The following is a 14,280-nucleotide window of genomic DNA, read 5'->3' as shown; positions in this document are numbered from 1 at the left end:
CGGGCCCCGCGGGCCTTTTGTTCTCCACCATCTGTGTGCTGTGGTTTTGGGAGTGGAGCCAAAGGAACGTTACCTGTATTGTGCCTCTCAGAGCTGGGGCGCGGCCGCCAGTCCTGCCTCAGACACAAGGGCCTCGCATACAATGACAGGGCCATAAGGGTCTGGCAAATAAACTATTTGAACATTTGGTTTTATGAATATTGAGTAAAATTCTTCAAATAAATTATGAAAATGAATCGAGGCGAACAGACGTCTGAATCCCACTGCAAGCCTAGGGCCACTGACTTGTAATGCTAAGGGTATTAATAGTTACATAAATGAGAAATACTTTTCAAAATAACTGGTGAGCTTGAAAAATTGGTGCACTAAAAGGAGTACTAATTATGATTGCTCTTAAGGAACGCCGGTGCCTACAACGTCCAGCCACCGAGTTGAATGGGACAGGTGCCAAACATACGCACAGAGTGCCTTTTCACAGACGGAAAATAAAAATCCCATTCTGCAGGTCTGAAAAATTAGAATTCACAAAGTATCCGAGAGCCCTTCGGGAAGTTAGTTTGGCAATAGAAAATCCTTACAACTCCGAATAACCTCAGACTCAGTAGTTCGCCTCTACTAATACGTCTTAAGGTAACAATTACAGACACAGGTCAAGTCATACCAACAGGAAAGTCAGTTGTGTTGTGTATGATCACTTCTTCTTCTAAATGTATAGCCATAGGAGAGTGGTTAAAATACATCATGGTATATCCATGTAACAGAGTGCTTTGTAGCTATTAAAAATGAGTATAATAACAATGTAGTATGAAAGGAAAAAAATAGGTCACAATGGAATTATATGGCTGCTTCTGTTTTCAAGAGCATCTCTGTACATTAAAAACTGTTGAGATACAATATAGGATTGATGACTGTTGGCTTCATGAAGCAAAAGTACAGGTGATTTTATTTTCTTTATTATGCTTACTTATGTTTTCTGGGGTTTCTTTTTTTTTTTTAATTTTTTTTTCAACGTTTTTTATTTATTTTTGGGACAGAGAGAGACAGAGCATGAATGGGGGAGGGGCAGAGAGAGAGGGAGACACAGAATCGGAAACAGGCTCCAGGATCTGAGCCATCAGCCCAGAGCCCGACGTGGGGCTTGAACCCACGGACCGCGAGATCGTGACCTGGCTGAAGTCGGATGCTTAACCGACTGCACCACCCAGGCGCCCCTGTTTTCTGGGGTTTCAACAATAAATATGTTTTCCTGCTATACTGAAACAAAGAAAATATACTGTTTTTACATGTCTGTCCGTCAATCACTTATTCAATTCTTATCCAAGTTATTTTAGGAGAAGGAAAATCCTGGCCAGACATTCCAGCCTCATGCGTCCTGATAAGCTCATAGCCACTCTGGGAATTAATGGGACACAGATGTCCAGGTTCTCTTGAGTACAGGGAGAAGTGGTGGCAGCTCTCCACACCACTAGGTCTTGGGTCTGAGATCTGTAGTTCAGGGACTCCCCTGTTTTCTGGAAGAAACAAGCTGCTAGAGGCAGTGACCCAGGGAGGTAGGAGCAGGGAGAAATGGAAGCGTTTTTACAGGGAAGAAATTGTGATAGATGTAGGGTTATTATGAAATAAGAAGATTGGTTTTAGAGTTGGCTTGTATAAAACAGCCTCTCCGTTTCACAGCCAAACCTAATACCCAGCAGCGCCTCACTTTAGGACAGGACTACCTGAGAACGACCTTGCTTCCCCTCTTTCTGGGCATGCCCAGCAGTCAGGAATTGATAAAAGATGCCTATTCTCTGGTCTCCTCTCTCCCCCCACCCCAGAGAAGGCAGGCATCAGCAATCGATCAATCAATGAGCTGGAGCTGGCACTTGAGCTGGGATGCTTAGGACATTCCTGGCCACCACAAGTCTTCTCGAGCGTCATTACAAAGGACCACACTTTCAGCTTGCCAGTCTTGCTCTCCGCTGTGACAAATACAATACATAGAATCCGGAACACCTTTACAACCCAGATACTTTAACACTCCAAAAAGGCAGTGCATTCGTTGTATTTTTTGTTCTCAGAATAAAAAGTCATAGGTTTATTCTAATGTCCTGTAGCCCCAGAGAAGGGAAAAGAGTACATACCAAGTATTTTCAGTGGTTGCTAGTTTGTTGCATGTGCTTATGTTAACAGCACTTGCATAAACTTATTACATTAATAGAGTTATATAAATTTGATTTTAGAAAAAATAATCTATCCTTGGAAAGAGAGTGTCATCACCTTTATGTAAACAGTGTTCCTCTGCAAACACTGCCCTTTATTTTGACAACGCGTCTTTCCTGCCATCTGCCTCCCAATGCACTTGCCAGAGTTGCAATAATAATTGAGTTACAGAGGGAATTAAGTGTAATGGAGGGGAAGGAAATTGATTGCTTAATTTTTATTAACAGAAAGGGAGAAAATTATGGCGCCCTGCTATGAACCAAAATGAGACAAAGAGGAAAAATGCAGAGAGAGGACTCCAGGTGGCAGGAATGTTCCTGCACAAACATTAGCAAACCTATGGGGAGGCCGAGAAGAGGCCAACACTCGTGGTTGAGCAGAGACACTGGAAAGGAAGCGAGAGGGAACAAGTAGCTTGGGACCAAAGTGATCTGGCTCGCCACACCAGGAGAAGGATGCAGACACCTGAGAGACCCCAAAAGCTTCTGCTGGAAAAGTAGTTCAACTCCTATTGCACTCTCTCTGTCCACATGTCAAGGATATGCATCATGGCCAGACTGAGGTTAAAGCCCGAGGTGTGGCTAGGTATATGTGTAGAATAAGTGATTTCCAATTCCTGCTCTCCCCAGAAGTGACTACAGCCTATAAAACACTGGAAAGACGTTGCTGACTAGGAGTCTGGAGTTCTCTCTTGTCCAGCAAGAGGACGGATACAGAATTGAATAGGAGAGAGGCTAATGTCCAGGAGGAGACAAGAGCCCTGAATACGGGTTTCATTTATGGAGCTCTTCAAGATATTACCCATGTGGTGAATGTAAAAAAAAACAAGACCTTACACACACGAATGTGGAGGAAACAATCAGACAGTAATCATTTACTTGTGTGTGTGTAGGAAGCAAAGGGTCTGGGGGGGCAAGTCGAGTTTGTGATCAAGGTACACTGGCACCAGGCAGAGGGTAATTTCCTGCAGGTGATTTAACAAGTTACTCGTGATGGTACCTCTAACGGTACAATATCTCACTAGGTATCCTCAATTGTTTTTGCCTGTGGTGGCAGCTTTCTGCCCTAAGCTTTTTTCTAACCCGTTTATGCAAGGAGAACCTATTTCCCCGTAGATAGAGCCATCAGGGTCATTCAGATCTCACTGGGACTTGCCTATACCCTCTGAACGAGTGTATTGTGGGCAGTGAGTTAGAATGAGGCGGTTGGAGCTGCGTCATGCCCCCTCTCCATCTTAGACAGAGATCCATCCCACCTTCCTGAGACGTGAGTTTCCTTCCTCTGTCAGAGGCAGCTGCTGGGTCACTAACCTGCCTGTGACTCCCTGGAACTAGCTCAAAGCCAGGGGTCCCATTTCACATGTTTGGTCTGTGGACGGTGGGAACCGAGTGGACCTTTTGGATGTCAGGACAAAGAGCAATTGGCTCGGGGAGAGAAGCGCCAATGATAACATGATAGTATGATTATAGGTAATGCATTAGCCCCCTTCATTCTATGCCACGCTGTCAGTTGCACACAGGATGCAGCGGCATTTGGTCTCTCCTGTGAGAGATGCTCAGGCTTGAGAGTGGCCAGGATAACCGAGGTGTTGCAGCTGGTCCCTCAGAGTACCCAACTCTGACCCCTGCTCATGGCTGACATCTTGATTCCGGGCAGCAAGTTCACAGGCGTTCTAACTGAGAACTCTAGTAGACGGCTTCTCACCACAATTGTGAGCAGACACGTTTGCTAATGAAAAGGTCACAGATGACAATTCTACCCCCCTCAGAGAAAACAGGCACGAAAGTATACAGCTACATTCTATACTAACAGGAGTGATTTTCCTATCCTTAAATTATGATTTGGGGAGAATCCGTTAAAGTAGAACCCAGAGGGCACAAATGTACGTGATATTGTCACCCGTCATATGGGATTGGGAAGAAGTTACATAAATTTGACATACCTATATGATAGACAAAAATGCTACTTTCAAGTCTAATTAGTTAATGTGTCATATATTCACAAATATAAAGGCAAATTTTAATGAAGACTTAAACTGCTTTATCCAGTCTAAATTCAGTTATAGATGTGAAACCAAGTCCATCAAAATTTTAACAGAGGCTGACTGTGGATCATAGGATTATGGGTGGGTTTTTTTTTTCTATTTTATTGCTGATACATTCCAAATTTTCTAAAATGATCATGTTAGTTAATATTGAGAAAACAGATTTTTATTGCCATTAGAAACCTTCTATCCATGATCACTTTTGTGAAAACATGTGGAGACCAGGAAAGAAAGGAAAAGTTAATTAAGGAAAAGTTAAGAAATTTCAGTAATTTAAAATACGCATTTCTAATGGAAACTAATTTGACAATAAATTTCATATAATAAAAAGGAAAATAAAAATAAAATAAAATAAAATAAAATAAAATAAAATAAAATAAAATAAAATAAAATAAAATAAAATAAAATAAAATAAAATAAAATAAAATAAAATAACGTATTTCTGTTTCAGATTGTTGCGTCCATGATTCAAAGAGTTATTGGGCACCCCAGAGCCTTATTTTGCAGAGCTGCTCCCCATACTCTATCCCCAGATTCTCTGGCTCTGTTGTTTCTTTTTCATTCCGTGCTTCCAAACACAATCAAGTATGTAACTGGATATTTCCCCAAGACAAATGACCTTTAGAACATGGTTGATTCACATAGCTCTGACTGGCAAGCTATGCCATACCTTAAAATATGTCGTTTGAAACGCTGGCCATTCAAGGTTGCCTACAGCCAAGCCTTCCCTGAAATGTTTACTGCAGAGAACAACACTGAATTTGTGGTCACAGAGTTTTGCCTCAAAATGTAATCTACAGATCCCAAGATCCCCATCTCCCCACTGGGTCATGAAATTTGAGCGACCTGGACCATTAATTATAATGTTCCTAATTGTCTCAAAGACTTTTCGTTGTAACATGGTCTTCCCTGTGGGATGGAGACCAGCAGAATTCTTGGTCAATAGAAGACATTGGGCTCCCGCGATATTTTTTGGTAGCATTTCAGGGCATGAGCTGACCCACATTCCTTCCCACCTAGGATTGCTGATGCAGTCGCTGTCTGAAATAAAGGTGGCACAGCAGGCTTCCCAGTGCTCACTGACTTCCCCTGCTAACCCCAAGCATCCAGGAAGCTGAACTGAGGACAAGGGTGCACATTCCAAAATCCCACTTCCGTGGCACCTAGGGTGAGACTTTACAAAATACTCTTTAAAAATTCAGGCACATAACTACCCGTAATAGCCCCCAAATGGAAAACCCAGTGCGCAGGATTTGAAGAATAGGTAAAGAAATTGTTATATTCACACAATAAAATGCTTGATAGTAATGAGAACTAATGATCTCCAACTTCATACAACACCCTGGGTTAATCTCACACGCATGACACTGAGTAGGAGAAACTGACCATAAACTGAACGCATAAACTGACCATAAACTGAGCTATGACCAAACTGAGCGCATAGATATTAGTCTACTTATATACACCCACAGCGTGCTCACAAAAAGTACAAACCAACCAAGGCTGATTTACGGTGACAGAAGTCTCCGCGAATAGGGAACAAACAGGGGTTTCGGGTGCTACTAAAGTTCCGTTCTCAGGCTGGATCCTGACTAGGACAAGAATGTTCGGTTTGTTAACGACAACAACAAAGAGCCTTCAAGTTGCATACTTAGGATACGTGTACGTTGGCATATATATTTTTTTATTTCAATAAAAAGTTATGTGAAGAAAACTATGAAGGCCTAGGGAAAAATATTAAACTGAGAAAGCAGAGGCTGGACCCGAGGAGGTCCAAGAAACACTGGTTAATCCTTCTATGGGGCACTTGGCCCTAACCCTGTAGGTTTCTTTCTGCTGCTGGTTGTGGGGGTCATTTTGGATAATGGAGGAGCCCTTTCTTTTTTTTTTTTTTTTTTTTAAATTTTTTTTCAACATTTATTTATTTTTGGGACAGAGAGAGACAGAGCATGAACGGGCGAGGGGCAGAGAGAGAGGGAGACACAGAATCGGAAACAGGCTCCAGGCTCTGAGCCATCAGCCCAGAGCCCGACGCGGGGCTCGAACTCACGGACCGCGAGATCGTGACCTGGCTGAAGTCGGACGCTTAACCGACTGCGCCACCCAGGCGCCCCTGGAGGAGCCCTTTCTATAGTGTTAGACCAGCAGCTTCATTGGCAGGTGACTTTTCCTTCTCCGGCACTGGGCAGGGTTTACCACACTTCAAACTACCTCAAATAGGAGCTTGAGAAGTACTTCCAGAGGGAAGTATGTATGAACAAACACGGCAGGGCATACCCACATATCCGGTATGAGGACGGCAACTATCTGTAAAGCAGGATTCTGCATTGTCTCTCTGGGCTGCAGAGGCTGTCTGCGCGGTAAGCATCAGCCCCCAGCATTGGTACCTTACCTCCTGGCCTTTGAGCTAGACTCACCCTAATTTAAATTCCAGTTTGGCCACCTAAGAGCTTTGCGGTCACGACCAAGGCAGTTCTCCACGTCTCTAGTTCGCTCATCTCTACGATGGTGACAATGATAGGCATGACTGACGCATAAGATGCTCAAACAATAGTATTCTTACAACTATTACCATCCTCGTTCCCTTTTCCCATCAGAAACTGTTATTTCCAGTCCAAAGAGCCAAGTATTTGGCTTACGGGATTGCTGGCTGTCGAGAGGCCAGCATCTTCCTTTGGAGGGGCCATGGGGGATAAAGACCAGGCTGTAAAACCTCTGTTGGAATTACCTAGCGACTTCTCCCTCAGAAACTCAGAACACCGGAAAAGCAGCATCTGGGACAAGAGACCCAAGCTGACAAATCACTTTCCGGGGCTTCTCCCTCATAGATGTATTTGAGAGAAACAATGGCACATTACAAGTGGCTCTGAGAGACAACCATTGTCAGGGTGTGTGCATCTGTGCTAAGGAGGGAGGAACCGAGCCCCCGACATTTTTGGAGAACAGTTGGGTGATTATACTGCAGCTAGAGGCTACCTACGCCAGCTGTAGATTTGCCTGAGAGGAGAATGCAGAGAGACCTTTGCTGAAAAGAGCTCTTCAAGCTGAACGCCAGGCCAGGCAGCCGTGTCGTGAGCTGTCTTTGGCAACCATCAGACATAAGGTTCCAAGAGCAACAGCTGCCAGGAAGCTCTGCAGGAAGCAGCACCACCCACAGCATCTGGATAAAGACAAGAGGGTCGGGATGGACCCATGACGGGATGCTCAACCCTGACGCAGTCGAGATACTCTCTCCTTGCTTGCCTTGCACTTCCTCAGGATCGAAAGATGCCCAGAATGGGACTCTACTGTCACTTGCTGATGGGTCAAAACTTGCACCATGTTGTTTAATTATAAGGAAGAAAATTCTCTTCTCATTTAAGAAGCTCTTAGGGTCATCAGAAGGGGCCATCTCTTCTCTCCAAAAGCGTTAGCCACAGAGTGTTTGCATTGGAAGGGAACGTTGAGATCGTTCCGATCTGATCCTGCGTTGTATAGATGTGGGAATGAGGGCTGGAAAGTTATGGGATGCTTTGTACCCGGTCGTCACATAGCAGTGAGGGCAGGCAAGGGACTAAAAAGCCCAAGCTCATACTGGTCCAGTTTATCCTCTCTTATCCCCCACGGCTTCTTTCTCGCTTAGCAAATAAAACGCCCACAATTAAAACATGAATTCTAGGGAGAAAAAGTCTTCAGTGCCACAGGAGCCTCTGAGGGGATGGGCCACAGGAGAAGCAGAGCTGACTCAGCTGCCCCATTTCGGTCCCAGTTGGGGCACGTTATTTCGCCTCTTGGTGCTTCCACTGGAAAACCAATATGCCCTTGAACCGTAGAGGAATAACTCGAGGATTAATAAGCTAATGCAGAGGGCGATGAACACTGCTGCGTGGTGGGTGGCTTTGTAAGTGAGCTAAATCAACCTCAGCAGGCACTGCGACCGCGGAACATGAACCCTGATGAGATAATTTCCTTCTTCACGGAGAAGGCCCTCCAGCCTAATGAAAAGCCATCTATCCCTTTTGGAGACAGCACAGTCCACAAAAATGCCATAGCACTTATAAAATTTGTAGTGACTATGTACACATTTACCAAGAACATTACTTCTCCGCCCCACCCCCTCATTCAGAGTAGTCATATTTATTAAGCGCCATTATGCGGCAGGCACTGCCTCCAGGGAATCACACGCATTATCTCATCTAATCCCCCCAACAGCCCGGTTAGGGAGGTAGTATTTTTAGAGCCATTAGTTAAATCATAAAGTGGAAGGTGGGGAAGAGCAAGCAACGTCCCAAGGTCATTGAGCTGCTAGGTGGCGGCACGGGGATGTGGGCCCAGGTGAAGGCTGTGCTCCCAGCCATGATTTTGCATGGCTGGCTGTCCTGTTCCCTTCCAGTACCTGTATTGTGATGGAAGAGAAGCCTCACCACATTAAAGTCCTTCTCAGAGTAATGACCACCCAGCAGAAAGGCTGAGTCCCCAAATCCAACAGCAGGTGTTTACAAATGGCCTTAAGGCTTTTGTATTTTTCAGAAAAGCCGAGTGGGTGATCAAGAGGGAAGATCGGCTAAATAAAATAATGACAAGACACGAGGACATGGGAGGACAGTGCCAAGGGATAGTTCAGGAGTTTTGAAATTCACATCCTGTCTAAAATCAAGGACTTCAAGCATATATCAAGGTATTAAAGCTACAGGACATAAAATCCAATCACTCTTGTGGACAATTGAATGAAATGAATCCAAACACAGCATATTCCCTGGGCAAACATTCCCCACATGGTGTGGTTCCTGAGGAAACAATAAAAATAATCCAATTTAGTTATGCAGGGTTCACCTTCCCCTGCCTGTAATTAGTGCTGCTACAAAGGAGGAAGCAGAGAAGCAGAACTGGGTGAACTGCCAACATAGAATTACGAGTCCCGATGAGGACCAACGCGCTCTCTTTTTCACAATTTCCAAATCCCATCTCTTATTGTAGATATTTAGCCTCCCTGCTAAGATTGCTGACAACTAACTCTGTGATTCTTTTTCTATTTTCATTTCATCATCTATGTGAAATAATGGGTTCTCAAAATATATTTGCTGATTGATCTGACCTGTTCTTGTTTGTTAATTCATAAGAGGACTCCGTCCAGGAATCACGGTTGAGGCCTAAAGCTGAAGGGAAAAAAAAAAAAGAGGTTTCAAGGACTCCTACATTCTAGCGAGGGCTTCTCCTGTGGGTAGGCACCTTCGTGCAGGTTTTACTGATAGCTAGCAAAGTAAGCCCTGCTACGACCCATCAAGAACCCCTCCACTGCCCGTATACAGAGACTGGAAGAGAGAGAGTTGCTGGAAAGCTAAATTGGAGGGGGGGGAGAGGTATGAGAGTTTTAACAGGGGCATTATTTCCCTTCCTTAACCAAAGTGGGGAATGGAGCAGCCCCAAGAGAATTATTTGTAAAGACTTTGGAGTACCTACAAGAAGGGGTGACTGGCATTTCACATCCCAAATGCGACATCGGCTTAGCCAACGGGCTGACTGTCCCGCCCTGTGCCACCATGAGAGGGACGGGAAAGTGGGAGGTAGGGGTGTTGGTGGAGTTCTCTGCAGGCCCACAAGTGAAGCTCCTGGGGGTGCCATGGACAAGGAGAAAGGGACTTGTCCTTGATCTACATTGTCATGTCCCACCTCGGAGGACTATCTGCTCTCCAGGATATTCCAGCAGCAAAAGACTAACGGGTAGGCTGCTGGTGCCGAGGCTCAGAGGGAAGGAAAGTGGCCAAGCTGGAGCTGGATCTTCTGTGTCATAGAAAGGCCTCACAGGCTTCCGTTGAACTCAGTGTGAACCTCCATGACAGAGCCTGGCTCTGGACACTGGCCATAGAGAAGCTTGGGGCCAAAGTCATTGTTCTCCTTCCACCCCAGCGGGGATATTTTGCAATCCGATTCTATACTAACCACCCAGAGTCAGCATTACACTCCACGGGTGTCAGGAGATGGTCCCCAACTAGGCTGCCCTTACTTCAGAAACCAGCTGTATACGGGGTACCCAGGCCACCTGTAATTCTGACGGACTGGCAGCAAACTCGGGAGTTCCCACGACCCCCTCAGGTGGCCTAAGTCACTAGAATGATTCGCCAAACTCAAGAAAGCACTGTACTTATGCCTGTAATTTTATTAGGACAACCTTAGAGTAAGGGTTGGGAGAGACTGCAGGACTTCCGTGGAATCAGGATTCTGCACAGAATCAGGACACATCACCCTACCAGCTTCTGCACCGAATCAGGATGCATCAACCTTCGAGCACATCAGTGTGTTCACCAATCAGCAAGCTCCCCTGAGCCTTGTGTCCAGGGTTTTCACTGGGGCTTCCTTACCTAGCCAGGACTGATTGTATCATTTGCCACAGTATTTAAAGTCAATCTCCAGCATCTCTTTCCTCCCCAGAGGTCAGGCTGACCACAAGTTCCAACTCTCTGATCATGTGATTGGTCTTTCAGGTGATCAGCCTCCGTCCTGAAACTATCTGGCAATCCACCAGATGATGAATTAACATAACAAAGACATTCCTATCACCCAGAAAATTCCATGGTTTTTTTTTTAATTTTTCTTAACGTTTATTTATTTTTGAGACAGAGAGAGACAGAGCATGAACGGGGGAGGGGCAGAGAGAGAGGAAGACACAGAATCTGAAACAGGCTCCAGGCTCTGAGCTGTCAGCACAGAGCCTGACGCGGGGCTCGAACTCACGGACCTCGAGATCATGACCCGAGCCGAAGTCGGCCGCTCAACCGACTGAGCCACCCAGGCGCCCCTCCATGGGTTTTTGAAGTTCTGTGCCAGGAACGAGAAACAAAGATCAGATATATTCCCCCTTATACCTCACCACTGATAGCCAGAGATGTGGCCACAACCACCAGGAGATCATTAGAAGCTCACATAGCTAGTTAGCAAACCATTAAAAACAGTGCCCCTCTTTGCTGCCTGCAAACTAGAACCAGAACCTATACGAGGGAGGAGAAGGTGGTCTGTAAAGAAGGTAACATGCCCCTCCACTCTGCACCTGACTTGTCTGGCCTGGAGGAGGGAAAGAGATCTGCATCAGAGAGAGACTGAAATTTTAAACTTTAGCTCAATAACCAAAAAGAACCTCAAAGTTATGAGATTTTCCCCAGATACCATTAAAGTGATGGAAAAGTAGGATTTGACTGCATGGTTGAAAGCAGGGGCTAGAAAAATAAAATTGCTTCATGACTTAAACCACACAGAGCTTAACACTCATTTTACAGACATTTATAGCCAGTAGGATGGCTAATATGAAAAAGATGGAAAATACCAAGTGTTGGCAAGGAAGTGGAATCACCAGAACTCTCAGATCCTTCTGAAGATTATAAATGGCTGCAACTGCTTGGGGAAAATGTTTGGCAGCATCTATTAAAGCTAAATACAAGCATACCGTGTGACCCCACCATTCTACCCAGATGGACATATTCAACAGAAATTCATTCACGTATTTTATCAAAAGACATGTAACGTAACGTTACTAGCAGCCCTACCCATAATAATCTGAAACTGACGATTACCCAAATGGCCGTCAACAGTCAAATGGATTTTAAAAAAAAAGGGGGGGGGGTGAATGTTCATAAATGGAACACTATGTAGCGTGAAGAATAAATAATTCCAAACTATATGCAACAATGTGAATGACACTCAGAAACATAGTATTGGTATAGAGATCAGTCTTGGAAGATAGAGATAATATCTCCTTTTGGAGCCCAAGGGCAGATTGGTTTGAGGACCCCTGCAATGATCCAGGTTCCTTAAGTTCAAGATCCGTCTCCTACCGTACAACCCACTAAATGGGCCATTGTAACCCGGCCCTCCTCATGTAACCCCAGTGGGATGTAGGGCTCGGGAAACTAACACAAGGACATGATGATACTCTAATTCTAGCCATTGCTGTTAAGTAGTAACTTATCTTTTGTCTCTTATCCAGGAGTCTCCATGTCCTTTAAGAGCATCCATGAAACTGGCAGGCTAGTTTCATAGCTTATCAATAGGGTAAAAACTCACACTCCTCACAGTTCTTGACATCATCATGCTTCCATGAGCATACGTTTGAAAAATAATGCTTCTCAGAGGGTATCTACGGATTCAGTCTGGAGATAATGCCGGGCGGAGTTCCTATGGAGTTGCCAAAACCCCACATATCAGCCTTCTTTCCTCTGGCTTAGGTACACCCATGTAGTTTCAATTCTTTCCACGTATCGGCACCTGAAATGTTTTCTAGAGTCAGCTGCTTTCATCAGATCACCCCCAGGTGAGGGCTGCACAGCCAAGCTACGATTCACCCCACCGCACCTTCCAAACGGCGTCTGCCAGGGCCGGCAACAGCGTTCGTACCTGTTCAGTTTGTCACTCGCCATGCCTTTGCACTTTGCTCAGAGCCCCACCCACTGTGGCTCTGCTGTTGAATTGTTCTCTCAGAAAGGCGCACTGCATTCCTTTCCTGTTGGCTGGCGGGCTTTGTAGCTGCCACTGAATTCTCCCACCAGATGACACCACATCACTGGCGTCTCCCTGATCAGCTTTAACATTCAGCCTAGACACATGTTCCCGTTTCTTTAGGAGGCTGTCACAAGCACAAAGAGCCGTCAGCACATCTCACGGGACAACCCAGTGGGAAACTGTACCGATGGAAAATAGATGCTATCTTCCATAAATCCCAGAGCCCCATTTTGTGGATGATCCTTTTTTTTTTTTTTCTACACTATTTCCTAATTGCAATGTTCCACATTATTTTTACAGTGTCTTGCTGGTTACTGAGGTTCTTTTCCATATAATTTTTTCGGCTCCAATTACTGTTATGCCCTCGAACTCCCACCGTGCAAAAAAGGTAACGATATCAGAACGGTGTCTTAGACTTCTCTCACTAAAATGAGTAGTTAATCCAATTACATTTCACAGGAACTGGCCTAAAAGCTTCGGAAATAGTTTTGGCTTGAACATTTTCTTAGGCTGAGTCAGATAAACCTAATCCTCTCCTTGAACAGTCCGTGCCAATAAAAGACAAAGGTGTAATGTGATTTCTGTGTTTCAGATGTAAATTACGCCCTGTGTTAAAGAAATGTGTTTATCAAATTACAAAACGTATCAGACTGCTAGAGAAGATAGGACCCTTTCTCTCGCCTACCATCTCAGTAGCATTTCACTTATATCTATTACACGACCCCCATGCATTTGAAATTCTCCCATCAGGAAGTTAGCTTAATTAGCTGGTGGGCTTAAGAGACCTGGCTGTAGTGTGTGGTGGGGTTCGGGCAGGCGGAGTCTGAGCCGAGCTCTGGAATCCTGTAGTCAATGTGCTGGACTAATTTATACTCAAGGGTAAAAATTAAGTCTAGTTCTTGGTAGCTGGCCAGACTGTTGCACAGGGTTAAAGCCAGGGATACAGATTGCAAAGCTGAAATATGCTTAATATGTTCTTCCTCTTCATGCTGTGTGGTATGGAAATTGCTTCCTGGGCCTCTCACCTGCACATTTGTCTCCATTGCACTTACCCTGTGACTTGTTTGCAAAAGGCATGTTCATGAAAACAAGTTTAAGTGACGACTGAGTTTGGAGTCCAACTTAATAGATACTTATTTCTCCACTAGACTACAGGCATCAATACTACTCTGCGTCTCACGTCTCTGTAAGGTCCATCTTTAACCCAAATTGCTAGCAATTAGCTTTCACTTCAACTTCACAGCACCTCAGATCTCATGAAAACATACCGACTCTTGAGTTCAGGTGTCTGGTGTCCAGCATCTCCTACAATTATCTTTTCCTCTCCATCTACACTTGAGTTATAGGGAGGCCCCGCAGGATATCTTTGTTGGAAAGTTCCGTAGATGTGCAAATAGCCTCAGTGAAGTCAGGCTTTGTAGACGTGAATTACGAGGAGGCAGAGTCACAGGCGCCACATGACGGCATGATACCCCTATCATGCAGGGACACCATTACAGTGGCATTGTGCTTATCTGACTCTTCAGCTGGTAGTTTAACTGGTTGGAAACTCTTGTCTTATATAG

Source organism: Felis catus, chromosome A1 (genome assembly GCF_018350175.1).
Source record: "Felis catus isolate Fca126 chromosome A1, F.catus_Fca126_mat1.0, whole genome shotgun sequence".
Lineage (NCBI taxonomy): Eukaryota > Metazoa > Chordata > Mammalia > Carnivora > Felidae > Felis > Felis catus.
This window is presented reverse-complemented; position numbering follows the sequence as displayed.